Source organism: Chiloscyllium plagiosum, unplaced genomic scaffold, assembly GCF_037043375.1.
Source record: "Chiloscyllium plagiosum isolate Xiang-an unplaced genomic scaffold, Cpla_swu_hap1 HiC_scaffold_1, whole genome shotgun sequence".
NCBI classification, from domain to species: Eukaryota; Metazoa; Chordata; class Chondrichthyes; order Orectolobiformes; family Hemiscylliidae; genus Chiloscyllium; species Chiloscyllium plagiosum.
In genome coordinates, this window is record NW_028270139.1 from 65,972,688 (window position 1) to 65,993,696 (window position 21,009).

At 38.3% G+C, this 21,009-nt stretch overlaps 1 protein-coding gene across 2 annotated transcripts in view; it reads left to right on the forward strand.

The window, feature by feature from the left end:
- The first annotated feature begins 212 nt into the window (after positions 1-212).
- Positions 213-21,009, forward strand: part of rhoh (ras homolog family member H) — a 28,853-nt gene continuing 8,056 nt past the window's right edge. Inside the window, exon 1 of one of the 2 annotated variants that reach the window (XM_043692648.2) lies at positions 213-689. The gene's annotated coding sequence lies outside the window, so the exon portion shown is untranslated. Of the gene's footprint in view, positions 690-2,686; positions 2,834-21,009 lie in introns of those variants that run through there. The other variant, XM_043692658.2, reaches the window with a different exon arrangement.

Here is a 21,009-nt window from a genome sequence, read left to right on the forward strand (position 1 = left end):
TAGGGATACTGCCACTGCACAACATGAGGTCTGTTCCCTGCTTCCATGTGACATTCAAACGTGCAAAAACACGTTGAGGAAAAGGTTTAAAGTCAGAAAGCTTGATGCAAGCGTACTGATCATCATTACATTTTCAAGGCTGTGAATGTGAATGGGCAGAAATCAGTGAGCATTTCCTAACCTGCTCTAATGCTATGTTAAAGTTATTATTCCATTAGGGGCCAAATCAAAACAGTGAGACATGATTCTTCTAGTGGGATTCTGCAGCTTTATGAATCAGGATCACAACCACCTCTGCAGTTTTGTTGTCCTTTAGGGTTGCTGCGACACAGAAACCACAAGCGGGTACACTAGGTGAAATTACAACCTACAACTCTTTTGATTTGATACTTCTGTGGTACAGGATGTCCTCAGTGGAGGTTTGTAGCTAACTGAGCTCCAGTCTCTGAAACGACCCACTGTTGGCCCAACTGTTGTTGAGGACGTGTTGGTGAGCGTTGAGAACCACTGCTCAAATTGAAGAAGATTCTGTTCGGTGTGACAGATGGATACTTCGTGTCTGTAAACAAAAGGGCAAGCTGAATTTGCGAGCAGCTAGTGGCGGTTTGAGAGGATTCAGTTTATGGGATTTGGAAGCGGCGCAGTTCTGTGTCAATCCGACGGAGCCGAGGAAGGCGGGCGAAGCTGAGGTAGGTTGGTGCATGCAACCCATTAAAACAAAATCACTGGGCTTTCTTAAAGAAAATAATAACCGAGGCATTGTAACTGTCCGTATTCGCGGCTTTTAAATATTGACTGGTTTCCTCAGAAACATTTAACCCATTTAGTAAAACGCTCAAGCAAAAAGACATCAAGAAAATCTCAATGAAAAGCTTCCTCGAATAATTCAAAATCAAAACTGTTATAAAGTGAACTTTATTTTTGTTTAGGTTCAGATGTGAGGAAGTGTTTGTTAAATTGTCGAACAATGAGCTTGAGAGTTTCAATCAGTTTAAAGAGAGCTTTGTCGCTCTCCTCGCTCCGAGCTATTAATTCGCACAATGTACATTTCAAGGGAGATTTAAATCCAAAATCAAGAAGTTTCTCTTGGCTCTGAAAATGGATTATCCCTTAGTATAGACTCCCCTCGTTCTTTAAAGGCGGCCATTTATGATTTTCGTTGCATTTAATCACAGGAAGGGCACAGGTTTTCACACTTTTTAAAAATCAAAATGTGATCAATAAACACATTAAAATATCAGCAGCGGAGGCAAAATAACCAAAGGAATCTTTTTGCCGAATTTAGCAGAAAATTAAACCGTGGTAAGGAAATTAACGTACTTATGAACTATAATGATCCTTAGGAAAGGGGACAAAAATGTGATAACAATGTGACCACCAGCAATAATGTACAGTAGTAAGTGGAAGGTATCGCTACAATGTGTGGCAGTCTCCAAGTACATCTAAGACAAAATGTTTCTAATGTACTGTGCACAAAAGCTACCTAAATAATTATAATGGGCGACAGGGAGAAAGGACCTAAAAAAATCTTTCAACATGAGTGAGCACGGGTCTGATATTGTAAATGAAAGTGCGGGCTGGACTTGGTAACATCCCAGATATTTTTGTTTGCAAAAGTGTTGTATTTATTGCTGTGTTGGTAATTTTGTTGAAGTAGTCTAAGAAGAGAAATTGCTGGAGAATTTCAGCAGGTCTGGCGGCATCTGTGGAGAGAGTCAGTCCAGTTACCCTTCAGAGAAAAAGATATTTCATGCAGCGTTTCGAGAGATATTGTGTGGAAAGGAGGCAGAATTGTTGCCGTAATGATTTCAATCAACTTTGAATACTTAGGTCTATAAAATACTGCAATAAATGTATTTGGCAGTTCAGATATGATTGCAAATAATATATCGTTTTTGATTTCTGCGCGCTCAGTCTTTAAAGGAAAACTTGAAAATGGGCACTTGGGTGTAAATTGTGCAGTAAAGCATTCGGGCAATAGGCCTTTCACAATCGGGGTGATGTTCTGTAAACAAATTAGACCGCATTGGACAGGTTGACTAGAAATCAATTAACTTCTAGGTGAGAAGATTGAATTGCGAAGCAATAAAGCAAATGTAACTATGCACAACAGTTTTAACTTGCAGCTGGGATGTTTAAAGAGATTTTAAAACAATTAATTAAGTTGGAAACCCTATTAGAGAGTGTAGTGAGAACTCGCACTGAATTCCAAACCCCAGTTTTATTTAGAACCGAGACCAAGAAAAGGTCGCACAAGCAAAACAGTAATTGAAAAGAAAAATTACAAATTTTTTTGGTGCAGTTTTAAAAATTCAGCAATAAACATCTGTTATATTACTTGATACTTAGAGTAGCCAGTGCTATAGGAAGGCATCAATGAGAAAGAAATTAACTTCAAAAACTTTTTGAGGAAAATTAATTGGGTGCAGAAAATACATTACATGTGTTTACCCCTATTTGTCAGGGACATGATTGTACTGTGGCGGTGGTTTGTTACGTATAAAATTCCATGGGCTGCACACAGGCAAAAACGTGGGTGGCACTCATTGCTATACTGTGTACTGTCTAAAATAAATACTTGTTCCATACAGCCAAAAGAATTATAGGACCAAAATGTATCAAGTGATTGAGATTTAAGGGTGAACAAAAGAAAAAAAATGTTGCAGGCTCATTGATGTTTGTCAAGGAATGAGTTTCCTCCATGATAACTGAAGGAAACAGCTGTGAGACAGCTATCTTGTCCGAGGCCTCCATTTTCTGTAAACCTTGATTCTGAGATCCTTCTGGAAGTGCTTCAAACCAATAATAAATGAGGGGGACCTCATAATTGTTGGTAAGGATAACATTTTCATTTTGTTCATGCATGACCTTAGAATGTAAGTGTGATATCAAAATGATATAATTTTACTCAGACTCATACATGTTTACAAGCACAGCAAGAGGCTGTTTGGTCTATCGTGTCGGCGGTCAACTAAATCTCTGACTACTCTAATCCTATTTTCCAGCTTTTGACCCATCGCCTTGGAGGCTATGGCAACACAAGTTAAAATCTAAACACTGTTTAAATGTGACAAAAGTATGTAAACTAACCAGCTTTTCAGGCACTGAGTTCGAAACTCCCACCACCCTCTGAGAGAAAAAGAATCTCCTTAAAACCCTCTTAGCCTTCTACCTCTAAGCTTAAACCTATGCTCCTGGTTTATTTTATTTCTTCAACTTTTACATTTAAGTTCGAAAACAGAAGTAAATGTTAATTTTCTTCAGTTCTGCATTTTCTGACATTTTTCTTTCTTCTTATATCCCTCTATGGAAACTTGTTTTATGCTAGAAGATAGTTCCCATAAGCATCAACCACCTCTGGTCAGTAATTATTCTTTCCACGTGAATGGACACAATGAGTGTTAGCTATCTACATGATCCTCTGAGAATGCTATTGTCCTCGTCCAAACCAAATGTGGCACTTCACTGCAGGAATCTCAGGATTAGTAATGGGCCGAAGGCATCCTAGGTCATTTTATATTTTCTTTGACACCCAATTCTCTGCCCCAAACAAACAGATCCACATTCTAGGCCAGTGGTGTTTCAGCTAAATGCTTCATCTGTTGATGTGGTTGGGATCAGTTAACACACTGAATAGGGTTCATTTGGCAAAGTTAACTTGTTCCAGACAAAACGTCTGGAGAATGCTATCATGTAACCTTTTGGAATATTTGGTTTCTGAATAACTCATGTCTATGCCATTTCAAGATCCGTAAGTGGAACGACCCCAGATAAACATTGAAATATTGGTCAGTGCATTAAGTACAGGAGTTGGGATGTCATGTTGTGGCTGTACAGGACATTAGTTAGGCCACTTTTGGAATATTGCATCCAATTCTGGTCTCCCTGCTACAGGAACGATGTTGTTAAACTTGAAAGGGTGCAGAAAATATTTATAAGCATGTTGCTGGGGTTGGAGTGTTTGAGCAATAGGGCTGAATAGATTGGGGCTATTTTTCCTGGACTGTCAGAGGCTGAGGGGTGACCTTATAGAGGTCATGAGGGGCATGGATAGAGTGAATAGACCGGATCTTTTTTTCCAGGGTAGAAGAGTCTAAAACTAGAGGGCTTTGGTTTAAGATGAGAGGGGAAAGATTTAAAAGGGACCTGAGGGACAACTTTTTCATGCAGAGGGTGCTGCGTATATGGAATAAGCTGCCTGAGGTGGTGGGAGCTGGTACAATAACAACATTTATTAGGCATTTGGATAGGTTTATGAATAGTAAGGGTTGAGAGGGGTATGGGCCAAATGCTGGCAAATGGGACTAGATTAATTTAGGTTAACTGGTTGGTATAGACGAGTTGAACCGAAGGGTCTGTTTCCATGCTATATATCTCAGTGACTGTGTAAAACTGTCCCGTAGATCATTATAATAACTGAGCACGAGCAGAAATGGTGGAGTTTAATTTTGATTTAGTACTAAATGGAAGAATAATTATTGTTAACGGTTCTGGTCAAGTGAGCCACCCCCGAAACATTAACTCTGATTTCTCTCCATGGATGCTGCCAGACCTGCTTTTCCAGCAATTTCTGTTTTTGTTTCTGATTTACAGCATCTGCGGTCCGTTAGGATTTTATATAGGAAGAATAATTATGTTTTCTTTCATGACTGCTCTTCAGTAACTTGTCACTAATATGTAAGTAAGTTTGTTTGGTATACTTTTAAGTTTGTTTACTTTTTATGCCAATAATCAATCATTCTGTATTAACATAATAATGTAAGTAGTAAGGTAATGTTATGGTTAAATTCCCAGTCTAACATTCCAGAGAACAAGAACTTAAATTTTAACATGTTAATTTGAATTCATTTTTAAAACCTAGAAATAAAAAGTAAAAATGATGATAAAGCTGTTGAATTACGTAAAAAATCTAATTAATTAATACCCTTTAGGAATAAAAGGCTGCTATCCTTGTCTAACCTGATCCCTGGAACCACACTAACATAGCTAACTGTCCTTTGAAGTCACTCAGTTGTTTCAAACTTCCAAAAACAGATGGGTTGTTATGATAGCATGATAGATTTTGATTATTTTCCTATTAATAGCTTTTTCTTTCCAGATTTAAACTGAATTCAAATTCTCAAATTTGATGGGCTTTTAACTCTTGGCAGCATTATTTATGAGTGAGGATAGTAAATGTCCCATTAGCTGAGTTTCACTTAGGTATACCTTGATGTTGACATCACCCAAATTCCACATGTGAACACTCTTTTTCAGGAGATGTGAGAAGGTGTCAGAGGATGATATTTCCCAGTATGAATAAATATGGAATTAAAAACTAGTCTCAGTAATTTGATTTGATTAGATTAGATTCCCTACAGTGTGGAAACAGGCCCTTCAGCCCAACAAGTCCACACCGACCCTCTGAAGAGTAACCCACCCAGACCCATATCCCTCTGACTAGTGCACATAACACTATGGGCAATTTAGCATGACCAATTCACCTAACCTGCACATCTTTGTTCTGTGGGAGGAAACCGGAGCACCCGGATTGTTGGCAAGATATTTCCCAGTTCAGCTACGTGTTCTGAAAAAGGGTCAGAATGAACTCGAAACATTGACACTATCTTTCTCTCGACAGATGCTGTCAGACTTGCTGAGTTTCTCCAGCACTTTCTGTTTTTATTTTAGTTGTTAAGTCTCCTGGAATTTACTGATTGAAGGAATGTTCATTGATAATTGATGCTACATGGAAAAGATTTTTGTTTAGCATTTGAGTCAGTTGTGATTTTACAATAATTCTGGCTGGCAGAAGATTCACCTGCACAGATTACATGTTCTCACCTTCAATAACTGTGTTTTCAAATATCTAGTCCCTAAACACTGGAGTTGCCAACTGAAATAATTCAATTTCTTCATAGTACTCTGCTACTTTAGGAATATCCTTGAAATGTTTGACCCCTTCAACCAAACTTTTGGTGACATATTCTAATGTCTCCTTCTTACGCTCAGTGTCAATGTTTGTCCAAGTTCTTTTTACTCTTTCCTGGAATGTTTACTTCAGTGGTAAATGTAGCATTTGTTACCCAGGAACTAAAAGGCTAGTTGGCCATTTCAGAGGGAGGTTAAGAGTTATCTCCATTACGCTGACTTTGGTATCAATTATAGGCCAACCAAATAAGGACAGCGGATTTCCTTCCCTAAAGGATGTTTGCACACTTTTTTTTAACAGCAGGTTTATTACTTGAATTCATTCAAGAGAATTGGCCACTGCCTCTGGATACTAGTCCAGCAACATTAACATTACCCCACTCTGTCCCCCCGATCATAATTCTGTGAAGCACTTGGGGCATTCTAGCAAAACCTCTAGTTCATGTTTCACCAGGTTCTTCAGACTGCAGCTGTCATATTTCATCATTCAGCCATAGTGAAACTGAAGCTGTGAAATACAACCTCATGCAACTTAAGTGGTTTCGTATCTAAAGTATAGCAACTATTTGCATAAGTGTACAGCCAAAATTACTTTGTGTTGATCCTAAGAAACCTAAAATTTGAGCTCATTCTTGAGCAAACTAATATTTGATGAGGCATCAACTTTCAATAATTTCCAATGTGGACCTGATAACAATCTTGTGGATGTTTTGTTCAGAAATTGTAAGTTGGGTAAATTATAATAAATGTATTAAATATAAAGTTATATGATAACCATATCCATTATTTTAGATAACTGTATAGTCACTATATTATTTAAAGTAATATTGTCAATTGTACAATACAGATTGTAATGGTGGCTGAAGAAGGATAAAATACTAATTTTGCACTCACCAAACTGCGGTATACCCACTAACCGTAATGGGTGGAAACTCACAGGCTAATGAGCATGCAGTCTGAATTTCTATCCCAAATTGTGTAAGAATCATGTGATATTTTTTGTTTGCAAATCACATTTGTTTGGTGTGCTGACATGATGTTGTTTTTGTGACAGATATGGTACTTTCTTTTAGCAACAACTGGGGCTAAATAGAACAGAATTTAACAGTGGAATGTATACCCACTTCAGTTTAATCAGGCTAAATTTGGTGTCAAATTAAACTCCATAGCTTAATCTATGTTTATGTTAACCTCCAGACTCAACTATTCCAATGGTTGTCTGGCCAGTCTCTCATCTTCTACTCTATAAAAGATAATTTAACGTTCTACTGCACATAGTCTAACCTGCACCATGTTCTGTTTACATTAACCCTTCCCTATTTTCCTACATTGGTCTCTGGTGCTGGTGGACTTTAAGTTCAATTGACAAACACTGAAATTGAAAGCTAGTTTCTGAAATGGCAGCCATGGAGTTATCATCAGTTTTGTGTCAAAACCCATCTGTTTCACTATTATTCTTTGGTGAAGGAAACCTAACCACCTACCTGGTCGGGCTGACAGGTTAAGATTCCAAATCTTCAGTCATGTGGTTGACTCTTGTCTGCCTCTGAAATGGAAATCACTCAGTTCAAGGGCAGTTTGGGGTGTACAACAAACATTGCCAACAATATCCACATTTCGTGAAAGAATGAGTAAAAATTGTTGAAATTGTTTTGTCTTAGTGTGTCCCTTATTGAAGACACAATGAGATAAAAGACAGAAAGGGCATGTTTCCCATACTTTAACAATCCCTGGTAAAGTCAATTCTCCTAATCTCTCTCCTTACTTTTACATTGACTCACCAGAGGTAAGGAGTTTTGTAATGTTAGAAATGTCTATTAAATATGCTCTTCTCCACTATTGTAAGTCATAAGAGTAATGTACTACTCTTGGAATCATTGTGGTAATTCAAAGCTACATACGTTGAGACTTTAATGCCCTATAATTTATTAAACACCCAAAATTGCATATGTTGCAACAAACTCAGCCAAGTTTATGACTTGTACAAATATATTATTACTTCTTTACTTTTGTACTCTGTACCCTTTTAACTCAAAATTTTAATAGTCCTTTCAATGGCTTTATCTACTTGCACTTACACAGACAAAGATTCATAAATTTGAAGCACTGCTTTTATTTGTTGTTTGGTATCCTTTCCTTTGTTGGTCAAAGCATTGAGTGCAAGAATCGGGAGACATTGGTTAGGCCACTGTTGGAATATTGCATGCAATTCTGGTCTCCTTCCTATTGAAAGGATATTGTGAAACTTGAAAGGGTTCAGAAAAGATTTACAAGGATGTTGCCAGGATTGGAGGATATGACCTATAGAGGCTGAACAGGTTGGGGCTGTTTTCCCTGGAGTGTCAGAGGCTGAGGGGTGACCTTATAGAGGTTTCTAAAATCATGAAGGGCATGGATAGGATAAATAGACAAGGTCTTTTCCCTGGGGTCGGGGAATCCAGGACTAGAGGGCATAGGTTTAGGGTGAGAGGGGACCGATATAAAAGGGACCTTAGGGGCAACTTGTTCTCGCAGAGGGTGGTGCCTGTATGGGATGAGCTGCCAGAGGAAGTGGTGGAGGCTGGTACAGTTACAACATTTAAAAGGCATCTGGATGGGTATATGAATTCGAAGAGTTTAGAGGGATATGGGCCAGGTGCTGGCAGCTAGATTAGGTTCAGATATCTGGTCGATATGGACGAGTTAGACCAAAGGATCTGTTTTCATGCTGTACATCTCTATGACTCTATGTTAATCTGCACTATTCATTGCCTGTATCATTCCATTCTTCATTTTTCCTTCACAATAATTCATATTAAATTACATCTTCAACTTATCTTCCCATTCTGCAAACTAATCGACACAGTTCTGCTCATTGATTGTCAAGTATTTCTGTACTATCAATAAATTTTGAACTGTGTTTCCTACATCAAGATCCGAATAATCTACATGAAAAGGTAAAGTCACCATTGTCTTTTCAAATTGTAGGGCTGCTGTTTCATTTTAAAGAAACAACTGCTGTAGATTTAACCTGAGGGTCACCACACTTCAGGCAATGGGAGCGGCTGAGAAGGACAGCCCTTCATGCTAATCTTTGCATGTGCAGAAGTTGAACCATGTTATTGTCGTCACTTTACATTACAAACCCACAGCTAAAACCTACATACACCAGGGTCAAAAGTAGATCCAATACGAACCTAATCCCCTTACTTGTTTACCTCATCACTTTGTTTCTGGACCAGTGACCTTGTTTTTGTCCACGTAGCTGTGACTCCTTTTATGTCATGCTTTGAATTTTTCTCACAAACCTATTCTGAGATCCTTAGCAATGCTTCCTGAATATGTGCTACTTCTACATTATTCCTTTTATGAAGCTAAATAGTTATCTCATGAAACATGACTTATACTTAGTAAATCTATGCTGGCTATCCTGGATTAACCTATCCATTTCTAAATGCTCACTTATTATTTCTAATGATCTTAACATTTAAAAAGAGTTGATACATATTTTAATGTTTTTTAACAAATACTGTATCCTTTCTTTCCAATGTTTCACTTTCAAATTCACAGAGATTATCAGGAACTCTGTGGGGATTTGGATGTAGGAAACATTTAATAAACACAGCTTTGTGTGAATGTTATCGCAGATAGACTAGTCGCATTGAATGAACCATAAGGATTAGATTCCCTTCGGCCCAACAAGTCCACAACGACCCTCTGAAGAGTAACCCATCCAGACCTACTTCCCTCTGCACCTAACACTACGTGCAATTTAGCACATCCAATTCACCTGACCTGCACATTTTTGGATTGTGGGAGGAAACCGGAGCACCCAGAGGAAACCCGCACAGACACGGAGAGAATGTGCAAACTCCACACAGATAGTCGCCTGAGGCTGGAATCAAACCTGGGTCCCTGGTGCTGTAAGGCAGCAGTGCTAACCACTTAGCCACCGTGCCAGCCCAAAGCACAAAGAAATATATTTTTTTCTATTTCCGTTCTTTATGCTCATTATTCTTTACGAGGAAACAAATCCTTCTATTTTCTTTCATTTCTAATTTGGGACCTTACAACCGAGAGGTTTGATTGCTGAGCTGTTTTGAGGAATTGCAAAAGAATACCATGGGAATTTCCTTCTGATTCTGCGGTCTCATGATACTACAGAATCTTAGAATGACAGAAGTGTTGTAACTCAGAAGGAGACCATGCAGCCCAATCCACCTGCACTGACTCTTCAAACAAGCGTCACGACCTAATGCCAATCTCCTGCTTTCCCGCCATACCCTTGCACATCATTTCTATCCAAACAGTCAGTCGTTCAATTAATCCCTTTTGAATCTCTCAATTGAACTTGCCACCACTACATTTCCAGGCAGTGCAATCCATACCCTTACTACTCTTCACGTGGAATACCATATATACTTGAGTAATAGTCGATCTCATGTAAAGGTCCACCCCCTATTTTTGGCCAAATAACCTCAAGTTTTCCAGGTATCTCGTGTAAAAGTTCTTCACAGATAACAGATCAACATTTATGAGTCAGTGTGCCGGCCGTCACGTCCTGCTCTAGCCTTCCAGTCTGCAGGTTGTTCCGCTCCACTCCCGGTCTCCCAGTCTGGGTTTTTATAATTTGTTTTTTTATTCGTTTACAGATCAATTGGGCTTCTGCTAATGATACGGTATGAATTTTGATGGGCATGAATAGCAGCTGCCAAAAGTAGTATCCATGTAAAAGTCAACTCCATAAATTTAACCGAGTATATATGTTAGTTGTTTTCTCACATCACCCTTGCTTTTTTCGCAAATCACTTTAAATCTGTGCTTTCTTTACAAATGGGAACAGTGTCTCCCTATCTACTTTATCAATGACCCTACTAATGATCTTGAAAACCTCTGTCAAATCTCCTCTCAGCCTTCTTCTCTCCAGTGAGAACGGTCCCAATTTCAATCATTCCTCATAACTAAAATATTCTCATTCCTAGAACCATTCTTGTAAATTGCTTCTGCATTATCTCCAATGTAACACATCTCTCCTATAATGTGGCAACCAATACCTAGCTGAGGTTTAACAGGTATCTTTTACATAAAGATTTTAACATTTGTTTGTATTTTACAGCCAGTTTTTGTGAAATGTTGAATGATGCTTAAAAGGGCTGGCTTTGGCTTCATAACAGTAAGATTTGCACATTACATTTATATTTTGATTATAATTCTGGTCAATGATTGATTATAATGTCAATTTTTAAATAAATATTTACTGGATGGAATCAGATGAATTCATGATGCAGAAATAAGCCATTCTATATCAGTTGTAAAGTGCACACCAGCTTAATCCCACTTTCTAGTTTGTAGTCTATAATTCTTGTAGGTGATTGCATTTCAGATGCACTTTCAGGTACTCTTAAATGCAATAAGTTTTACATTAATAATCTGGGTTCCAAAAAAAAGACATTGACCTGAAGCTTTAAATTTGCTTTCTTTCCACAGCTACTGTCAGATTTTCTGAATATTTCTAGAATTTTATTGGGAATTACATTGTTGAACTTTCTGCATATCTTTTTACCTAAAGCAGTTGTTTTTAATGTTTTTAGAAAAGTAATTAGCCTACTTGAGGTTTTTTGGCTTGGTGTGGAACTGTAAGCATGTAGAGAGCTATTCCTCTGGAGTGAAGCACAGGCCTCAGCCTGACTATGATCTATGCTCTGCCACTAGACAAGTAGCCTGGTACAGCTGCAACACAAAATTCTTGTGGTAGAATGTGCTGACAATGATAATTTCAGCTCAAAGAAAAGTATCATGAAACTGAATGCCTGACTTTGAGATTTAACATCGATCGTGATAAACAAGTTGATCTTTGAAGCTTTGAAACGCTCTGAACACAGGAGCCACTTATACACTGAGCATAAAATGCAAACGACCAGTGTTAGTGTCTGTGGTTGCCATTTTGAAATATGAAAATATTTCTGTTCATCGGTCACCATAACCACTCTGCTGTGTGTGGGTATGTCTTACATTCTTGTGCAGCTTCCTGGCTACATGGCTTCTATTGCCTACTTGATCCCATGTGCTGCCTTATAAGCTGAATATAATCCAAAATGTGTATCGCTGATCTTAAAAATTGAAGCTGACTCCTAATGTGAGTATCATGAGCTGAAAAATGTATGGATCTGACTGATACACTGAGTACAGTTTTAAACGTGCACATTTTGCATTCACAAACAAGGGATCATGTTATACAGTGGGTTGACTTGTCTGTTGTGATCTATGGAAACCAATTGGATTTTATAATCCATAAGTCATTTTATATGAAGTAATTACATTTTTTTGACTATTTTCAATGATATGCAGAATACCTCTAAAGGTATGCTGAGTGGTCTGGAAGGCTGGTTCGGGATGCAGCGTATGCCAACAGTGCGGTTTCAATTCCTGTATCTGCTAAGGTTACCATGAAGCTCCCACCTTTTCAATCTCACCCCTTGACTGAGGCACAGTAACCTTCCACCACCAGTTCCCTCTCTCTCTCTCACTGATGAGAGAGCAGCCGTCTGGGACGATGGCAACTTAGTGGACTCCTAATCTCAAAAACAAATCAAGAACCCTATGAAATTATGTTTATTTCTAAATTTATAAAACTCAATCCTGAGCTATACCAAAAATGGGAGGGGGGAGCCAGTAGTCGCTTTCATCTCTGTGTATCTTTACATCCATATGCAAGAAGTTTCCCATTGCTGAGCTGTCCTTCACTTGCGTCTGGTCCTTTATTATTCTGGGGTTACTTTAAAAATCAGGAAGTGCATTTGGGAAGTTTGGATGTATGATGTCTAAATTTCTGGCACTTGTCACTGGTGGTTAGGGTTATCAACACAGAACTTAGTATTTTGCACTGCTGACGGTGAAATAGTCTTCAGATGCCGCAAGTTTAGGAGAATGCACAGAGTGACAGACATGTTCTAAGCTGAACAATTTTGGGTGTCAGTTGTGTTACGATTAAATATAAAGCCATTTTGAAGTTATGAGCAGACCTTTTTGCAACTTGACTGTGCGGGTAGGGATAATGAATGAACTTAATACGGGTCAGCAGTAAATGGGGTGATGTTCTGTGACTTATAAACTTGAGCCTTCTTTGATTTGTAGAACAGTATAGAAAGAGGCCATTCAACACATCATATCTTTTCACACTCTGCTAGAACTATCCAAATTCCCCACAGTAATTTTTTTTTCTTCAAGAATTTATTCTGTTTTTAATGTTATCAATGAATCTGCTTCCACCCTCCTTTCAGTTCACAAGTTCCAGATCAAAACAACTTGCTGTAGGAAAAAAACATTTCCTGTCACACCAGGTTCTTTTGACAATCACCAAAATCAAAACTTTTGGTTACTGACCTTTCTGTTTCTTGGGGCACTTTCTCCTTATGTGCTCTTATAAATAGTTTTCATGACATTGAACACTTTTATAAAATTGCCTGTTAACTTTTCTAAGATAAACCCAAGATCTCCAGTCTCTTTGGGTAACTGAGGTCCCCAGAACTGATACCTTTCTAAGGAGTAAAAACATAAAATTCTGCAAATATTCATTACGTCATGAAGCGTTTGTGGGGAGAGAAACAAAGTTAACATTTCATGTCAATGATCTTTCACCAGAATTGCAAAGAATTAGAACTGTGACAGGGTTATCAGCAAAGGGGAGGGGGAACAAAAAGGAAGGTCAGTGTTGGGGTAGAAGGCAGGAGGAAATAAATGACAAAAGGAATGATGGTACAAGATGAACGGAAATGGTAATGGGACAATAAATAGAAATTGGTCCAGATTTTGTTATTCCAGTTCACACTTCCTCTAGGGGAATTCAGAAGATTGTGACTTGAGCTTTTGCAACTTCTGCTTTGCTGTCCTTGGAAGCTAGCATGTGTCCCATCAGGGCTAAGTGATATTTCTACTTGGAAGCCTGCCAATCGTTATTTTTATACTATCCAGGTTCATTGTTATCACCTCCTTTCCTGCTACTTTGGCTGTATTTTTCCATTTTTAGTAAAGACCTGTCTTCAACTCATAATGGCAGGATGTGATCAGTATTCTGTGTTGGGTCCTCAACATTTTACAACTTATATCAATGATTTAGACATGGGAATTGAAGGAATAGTAGCTGAATTTGTATGTGACTCAAAGATAGGTAAGAAAGTGTGTTGTGAAGAGAATATAACAACACAGATCAATATAGTTAGGCTGAGTGAATGCAAAAATCTGGCAGATATACTATAATGTGGAAAAATGTGAAGCACTTTAGAAAGGAGAATAAAAGAAAACAGTACTTAGAGTAAATGGGGAAGTCTGAGGTGGAGAGGGGCGTGGGTTTTCCAGTGATTGAGTCGTCACATGTTAGTATCCAGGTCCAGCACATAATCTGAAAGGCTAATGGATGCTAGCCTTTAGTACAAGTGGAATCAAGCATTAAAATAAGGATCAAAGACAGAAAGTGTTGGAGAAACCCATTTAGGTCTGTCTGTGTCTGTAGAGAGAAAAACAGAGTTAATGTTTTGAGTCCAGTGACACAAAACTGAGTTTCTCCAAGACTTTTTGTTTTTGTTTCAGATTTCTAACATTGGCAGTTCTCTATTTTTATTATTGAAATAAGGACGCCATGCTTCAGTTATACTGGATCTTGGTGAGAGCACCTCTTGAGTAGTGTGGGCAATTTTGGTTTCCTTAGTTAAGGAAGGATGTGAATGCTTTGGAGGCAGTACAGAGGAAGTTAACTAAATCGATTTCTGGAATAAGTAGATTGTCTTCTGAAGACAGGTTGGACAGGCTGGGTATGTTTTCACTAAAGTTCAAAATAGCGAGAAATGATTCGATTCAAGTATACACGATGGTCAGCATGGATGAATTGGACTGAAGGATCTGTTTCCACGCCTTATGACTCTATGATTCTATCCTTCATGATCTTGAAAAGATGGATATGGAAATATGTTTACTGTTGTGGATGAGCTAAGAACTGGGGGACACTAGTGGTCAACCTCTTAAGACAGGCATGAGGGGATTTTTTTTCCTCTGAGGTTTGTGTGAGCTTTAATCTCTGCCTACAGAAAGCAGCGGCAGTGGGGTCATTGAATAATTGTAAAGGTAGAAGTAGATGGATTCTCATTAGATGTAGATGGAATCAAAGGGATCAAATATTATCTGGGATAGATGGAAATTGCATTAAAATCCTAGTACTCTCTTCTTAACGGCAGTGTGGCTTTACCTACATAAAATACGCTGCGGTGGTTCAAGACAGCAGCTCACCACCACCTTCTTAGGGCCAACTACAGGCAGGTAATAGCGCCTACATATCATTTGTGAATTTTTAAAAAATGTGTAATTTGGAACACTGATAGATCAGCTGTGATCTTATTGAAATGGTGGAGCAGGCTTGAAGGGCCAAATGGTCTACTTCAGCTCCTAAATCTCATGTTTTGTAGCTCAGTCTTGCTGCCTGATTTTACAAGAAATCGAGGTCTTGTTTTTGGGCATTAATCAACCGAACCGTAAGCCCTTTATGGTTCCCTTTTTATTTTTGCAGCTACTCTATTTTTATGCTCTATCATTGCCCGACATTAATTCGTTCTAAACCACTGCATTTTCTATATTTAGCTCAGTATTTCTACTGTGTTATGAATCTTCCAATTATCAGAAGACTCCATGTTCTGTCTCATTTTAGCTTCTATATGTTTCGTAAACCAGGCAGCTATAGATTTGGATGTTCTTTCATTTATCCTCATTAAAATGTGTCCACTCTGTACCTGAGTCGATTCTCCTTTGAAGGATTCCCATTGTTCAACTTAATTTGATAATTACACATTGCTCGAATAGGCTTTGAATTTTTACAGAAGCTATTAAAAAGCCATTTTTTTCTTGAGGTGTCGCTCATGGCCAATAAGACACAGGAGCATTCCTTGAATAATCTGGGACTGTCTTAAAGAAAATCTCAGGAGTACAGACTGAGGGAAATTGGTTCACATTAAGGGATCGGATATTTACTTTTAAATGTGTGCATGCTGTTGAGCAATGAGAGCAACAAAATGTTTACAATCCTAACTTCACTGGTCACACTAGCACATTATTTTGCCGGAGTCATTGAATAGTAATCAGGGAAAAAAAGTTCTTACAGCATTTTCTTCTTAATTAGAAAAGCTGAGCCCAACTGTAGCACATATATTGCCATCCAGATTGGCAACACAAAATTCAGCACCGGAATTTTTTGTTCTGTATAGTTCAATATTACCATTATCCATTAAACCTTGGCAGATACTAAATAATATTTTATCAAAAATACAAATGCAACGAACTTTACTCCCAAGTCAATAATGCCATTTCTCTTCCCGCTCACTGCATGAGGCAGAATCAGAACATTTTAACCTTCAAACCAAAGGGACAGTGAGATGAACTTCTGCTTTCAGATCTGCTGCAGCAACAAGTACCTAATTTCACCTCTGAGACAATCTTGTTTCCATCCCTGCCTCAACTCAGCTGCTGCTAAAATCTTAATCCACCCTTTTGCTAACTCTTGACCAATCACAAATATCTCACCCACCAAAAACCTTGGTTCATCCAAAATTTTGCTTTTATGCAGGCAATGCTCTCTCTGAGTGGTGTACTTACACCGCTGCTCTGAGAGTTCACGCATGGTGATCGGCATGTCGACCCCATTTGCAGTGTGGACTTCTAGTTCTGAGAGTTGCAGGTACTTGCAGTGTTAACGATAATGTTTGCAGTGTACACAATGAATGTTGGGCATACTTTTGTAAAATGCCCTTGGGATGTTTGTCATAAAGTGGCACTGTAGACAAAAAAGTAAAAATAAGTAAGGGAGAATTACAAGTTGCCTTAAAAGAAAACTAAAAACCTTTTAAAGAGAGACTTAATTTAATAAAATCAGTGACTTAATACATCTCAGCAATTCTTTAAATTGCTTCATAAAATTGAATGACTTGAAATCTAATGACTGTTGTTATATTAAACATAAGATTGCCCAAATTACTTCTTCATTAAGGAGCTGGAATTACATCTGCTCATATGTGCTCAGAATTTGCATTAACTAAATTTGAATAACTGACTTTCTTTTATACTGGCAATGTTCACATGAGAAAACACAGTTGTGGGATACATATTCAGTGCTACTTTACCTCACAAAGTAGGCGAGTTAGAACTGCCAATGTTATATATACTTCGTCTTTATTAAGATAAAGTGCTTGCAAAATATGTCATAAGAACATTTGGTGGAAGGGTGTTTGGTTGACTCTTCATACCTGAGTACCACAGCCTTTCTGCCATCATTTCCTAGCTGGGAAATAAAGGATATTCATGAGAATTTCAAGGACGCATAACTTATTCTTTTCTATAAACATTGAGGCTCTTAGACAAGTCTTGAATACCTCTCCTGGGCCCCTCCCTGAGCAAGCTGCAAAACCGCAGTAAAACTCAACCACTTCCAACAGTGCAGTGACTGACTAGAGTAACATTTTCTTAAAAATGTCTATTCACTTATGTATTTTCTGAAATCATTGAATGTTGTGATTGGAGGAAGAATGTATCCAATTATCCAGTTTTGAATATTGCAGAAAAAGAGAAATGTTCATGAAGCTTTTCATCATGCACTCTACGAGACAAACGCAACAATACCAAACTTGAAATGATCACAATAACTTATACTACAGAAAAAAAGGATGCTGATTAGTTGGCAAGTCTTTTTTATTGGCTGAAGTGTTGCCATAGAGAAATCTAGAGTAAACTATAGGCTCCAGAAGCTCCTTGATAACTTTACATTAAAAAAGGACAAGGCTTGAACATATTCTTTTTGTTTTCAGAGAATGTGTCACTGCACATGAATGTGTGGTGCTTCTAGCTAATATCAATGAGCCGCGTTGCAAACTCGACTGATTATCTTAAGTTGTTGGCTACATTAGCACACTTGGGATTGTTTAGCAACTATTGCCCAATCTATGAAATCACATCTAAGAGTAGCCATTTTGCTTTGGATTTTAAAAGAACATCCTATTTGAGTATAATCTGTATTCTGCTTATGAGGAACAACTTCAGGAGCATGCATTTTGTTTTGATAAATTAATTGCAGTGACATATGGCCTATGTAATTAGCATAACACCAGAACCAAAATTGATAAATGATTTGCTCAATTGGGTGGGAAGCTAAGTGCCTTTTTAAACTGTTGACAGCATCCTCTTTTTGTAGAAATTTCCATTTGTATGACCACTACATAATAATAGCTTGAAATTACTTCCTCAACCTTTTCAAATTTTTGAGATGCTTTGCCTTTCCGGGATTATTTGAGAAAAGTTACACTTGCAACATCCAAAAGTGATGATGTTTGGCTTACATACAATCAACATGATCATGCTGAACAGTCCTGAGTATGCTACGGTAGTCACCAATTTAAGATAATCTTTTGAGATCATAATGTGACTGTCCTGAGCTTGCTAGAGGTGACATGCATTCATGTACAGGGACACATTCTCCAAAAACAAAAGGAATATATACAAACCTTCCAATATTTTTGTATTTCCAGTGAGTGTGAGAAGCCTAGAAACAACATTCTTGTTTTCTCCATTGCAACACCACAGCCAATCGAGGTTAACTTAGTGCTAAGAATCCTTTCCTTCTACAGCATAAACTATTCAGATTATTTGCAATTTGGCACATTGTGTTTCCCTGATAAGCTTGGGCAACTTGCTCCTCTTTTCAGCCTTATCCAGATTTCTTACTGCACCTGTGGTTCTGCTGTGAAAAATCTGAATCAAGTGGTTCAAATGTCGTGTTAATCTCAGTTTCTGAGAACTGTTGGAGGGTAAATAGAGCCTGTTTCCTAATACTCATGTTGATTGGAGTCATCATCTAATTGTAATTAATGGATAAGTGATTGTACTGGAGAATAACTTGCAGATTAGGATGATTCTCCAAGTATGGGAGCCTGGTTGCTATGGATTTTTCTAGATGCAAATCAGAAGTGAACATTACTGAGTAATTTATTTTAATGGTGCTATTCCTGTAACATTTTGCTATTTGAGAGCTTGACATTTACCTCATTATCTTTTGTAAACCTTTTATGTATTTCATAAGTACATAAGAATTAGAAGCAGGTGTAGCCTATTCAGCCCACGAAGCCAGTTCTGCTACTCAATGATATAATGGATAATCTCCAACCACAAAACCTCACTCCTGCCTAATCCCATAGCCCTTGATTCTCTTAGACTCCAAAAATCTATCAACTTGAATACAGCTAACAATTGAGGAGCTACAGCCCTTTAAGCTAAAAGATCCCAAAAAATTCTCCTGAGTGAAGAAATTCTCCTATTTTCAGTACTAAATGGCGAACCTTTTACCCTGAGACCAAGTCCTTAGTTGAGTCATTTAATTCATAACCTAAATAAAATATGATAGAGATGGCAGGTTGGGTGATGTGGTGCAACTGCAATAGGTGGGAGCCTCTGAAGTGAACAAATCTGTAGAAAACTTTGGACTCGAGTTGAGGAGCTTCAATCTGACCTGGAGACATTGCACTTCATCCATGAGGGTGAAACTTACTTGGACACTTTACTTCAGGAGATGGACATGTCCTTATATTAGGTGATTCAAATTTGGTCAGTGATCAGAGTCAGGAGGCTGTGATTGTAGGTGAGGCATTATAGGGACCCAAGAGAAAGCTCTTGAGAAGTCTCTGTCCCAACATTTACAAAGTTCTTGCAAACTGTGTGGGAAAGAATTCGGACTCGAGGGAGGATAAGTGAATTGACCATGGTACAGGGAGTCATTCAAGTGGGGGTAGAAAATAGGAACGTAATCATGGTAGGGGACAATGCAGTTAGGGACATAGATACCATCTTTTGTTTCCATGAACAGCAGAGGACATGAATAATATTTCAAAAATACTAAATAATCAAGGGGCGGAATGGGGAAGGAAATAAATATAATAACTATAACTTGGAAAAATAATGAGCCTAAAGGTTAATGAGTCTGACTGGAGATTACAGTGATTGTAACAAGGTCAGCCAGGTGAACCTCATTAAATATGAGTTCCCTGATTGGGTCTGTTAACCTGATGAAGGGCTTTTGCCTGAAACGTCAATTTTTCTGTTCTTCGGATGCTGCCTGACCTGCTGTGCTTTTTCAGCACCACTCTGATCTAAACCCTGACAGATAAGGAATGTCAGACATCCTGACACCATGACAGGGAGCTGGATCAGTGTCAAAGACTCTTCACATGTAAATAAGGGGTGACTTGGTGATGGGAGAACGGCCTTTGTGAAGGTAGTTCAGTGGTGGCAAGAGAATAGCATGCTCCAAAAAAACATGCTCGCAACAGTCATCATTGAGGTTAAAAACAATGACTGCAGATGCTGGAAACCAGATTCTGGATTAGTGGTGTTGGAAGAGCACAGCAGTTCAGGCAGCATCCGAGGAGCAGTAAAATCGACGTTTCGGGCAAAAGCCCTTCGTCAGGAACATCATTGAGTTGTGGTAAGCATTTCTGGCATCATGCAATTATATTGGAAGTTTCACTTGTTTGATCCTGCTGTTGTAGACTGGGTCCAGTATGTGGAAAAAAAGCATTACTTTTTCTGGGGAAATGACATCGGGAAGATGAAAATCAACAAGTAATTCTCCTGTGACCTTGCAGCTTTTTCGAATATTAGCAACCTAACCTTCCCTGAGGCACTGGATACTAAAATCTTTCAAGAGTTAATGGATTTAATTAAGAAATATTATCAATCCATACCTCCTCTAATTCTGAGATGGTATTGAATTTACTTGGCCATTTGAGAATTCAGGGAATCCATATCAGGATTTTTGACTAGGTTAAGATGACTAGCAGAAGCATGTGAATTTTAATCCTTAATGAGACATTGAAAGACCGTTTGGTATATGGGATTAACGATGTAACCATGCAAAAGTACCTACTAGCTGAAGCCCAACTGGACTTCAAACATGCACCAAAACTGGCTTTATTATTGGAAAATGTGGCATGTGGAACTCAAGAGTTGCAGGGTATTCCGATGGAAGTGGACACCCTTGCCAGTCCAACTGAGCTTGGGGAACACCACTTGAGTGAAGGCAGTTGCATATCCTAACAT